The sequence below is a fragment of the Bison bison genome, unplaced genomic scaffold, assembly GCF_000754665.1.
Source record: "Bison bison bison isolate TAMUID 2011002044 unplaced genomic scaffold, Bison_UMD1.0 scf7180017864167, whole genome shotgun sequence".
Taxonomy (NCBI): Eukaryota; Metazoa; Chordata; class Mammalia; order Artiodactyla; family Bovidae; genus Bison; species Bison bison.
In genome coordinates this window covers 1879721-1881866 of record NW_011494739.1, presented here as the reverse complement: position 1 = coordinate 1881866, position 2146 = coordinate 1879721, and positions in this window count along the sequence as shown.

Genomic DNA, 2146 nt, shown 5'->3' with positions numbered 1-2146 from the left:
GCGTCCCCCCGCCACACCCGCCCGACCCCCCGGCGGGGGCCCCCGCCCCGGGTCACGGGAATCCAGGGCGTTCTTGTCCCGCCGTCCGGGGCGTTCCCTCGCCACCCCCGGCCAGACCCGGACTCTATGACCCTCACTCACCCGCTGGGTCCAGCCTGCAGCGCCGTGGGAGGGGCGGGGCCATGAGGGGCGGGGACTGTGCCGGGAGGGCGGGGACTGGGCCGGGAGGGCGCGGCGCGGCGCGGAGACCGCCCTTGCTCAGTTCAGCAGCCCCAGTACTGATGGGCACGTCGGTCCTTACTCCTTTGGCGGAAGAAACCGAGGCTCTGTTTCTGATCTACCCTAGGCCAAGCAGCCGGATTTAAATGCAGGTCGGGCGGCCTCAGGAACCCACCCTTAGCCAGCCCGACGCTGCCTCTCGGCGGTTAACTCTCCACCTTTTAAATGGGCCACTAATGAAGTTTTCTTCATTATTCTTGCCACTTCAGTATTCTTGCCTTGAGAACCCCATGAACAGAATGAAAAGGCAAAATGATAGGATACTGAAAGAGGAACTCCCCAGGTCGGTAGGTGCCCAATATGCTACAGGAGATCAGTGGAGAAATAACTCCAGAAATAATGAAGGGATGGAGCGAAAACAAAAACAATACCCAGTTGTGGATGTGACTGGTGATAGAAGCAATGTCCAGTGCTGTAAAGAGCAATATTGCATAGAACCTGGAATGTTAGGTCAATGAATCAAGGCAAATTGGAAGTGGTCAAACAGGAGATGACAAGAGTTGAACATTCTAGGAATCAGCAAACTAAAATGAACTGGAATGGGTGAATTTAACTCAGATGACCATTATATCTACTACTGCGGGCAGGAATCCCTTAGAAGAAATGAAGTGGCCATCATGGTCAACAAAAGAGTCTGAAATGCAGTACTTGGATGCAATCTCAAAAATGACAGAATGATCTCTGTTGGTTTCCAAGGCACACCATTCAATATCATGGTAATCCAAGCCTATGCCCCAACCAGTAACACTGAAGACGCTGAAGTTGAACAGTTCTGTGAGGACCTACAAGACCTTTTAGAACTAACATCCAAAAGAGATGTCCTTTTCATTATAGGGGACTGGAATGCAAAAGTAGGAAGTCAAGAAACACCTGGAGTAACAGGCAAATTTGGCCTTAGAATATGGAATGAAGCAGGGCAAAGGCTAATAGAGTTTTGCCAAGAGAACGCACTGGTCATAGCAAACACCCTCTTCCAACAACACGAGAGAGGACTCTACACATGGACATCACCAAATGGTCAACACCGAAATCAGACTGATTATATTTTTTGCAGCCAAAGATGGAGAAGCTCTACACAGTCAGCAAAAACAAGACCCAGAGCTGACTGTGGCTCAGATCATGAACTCCGTATTGCCAAATTCAGACTTACATTGAAGAAAGTAGGGAAAACCACTAGACCATTCAGGTATGACCTAACTCAAATTCCTTATGACTATACAGTGGAAGTGAGAAATAGATTTAGGGGACTAGATCTGATAGACAGAGTACCTGATGAACTATGGACGGAGGTTTGTGACATTGTTCAGGAGACAGGGATCAAGACCATCCCATGGAAAAGAAATGGAAAAAAGCAAAATGGCTGTCTGAGGAGGCCTTACAAATAGCTGTGAAAAAAAGAGAAGTGAAAAGCAAAGGAGAAAAGGAAAGATATTCCCATTTGAATGCAGAGTTCCAGAGAATAGCAAGGAGAGATAAGAAAGCCTTCCTCAGCAATCAATGAAAAGAAATGGAAAACAACAGAAAGGGAAAGACTAGAGATCTCTTCAAGAAAATGAGAGATACCAAGGGAACATTTCATGCAAAGATGGGCTTGATAAAGGACAGAAATGGTATGGACCTAACAGAAGCAGAAGATATTAAGAAGAGGTGGCAAGAATATACAGAACTGTACAAAAAAGATCTTCACGACCCAGATAATCACAATGGTGTGATCACTCACCTAGAGCCAGACATCCTGGAATGTGAAGTCAAGTGGGCCTTAGAAAGCATCACTATGAACAAAGCTAGTGGAGGTGATGGAATTCCAGTTGAGCTATTTCAAATCCTAAAGGATGATGCTGTGAAAGTGCTGCACTCAATATGCCAG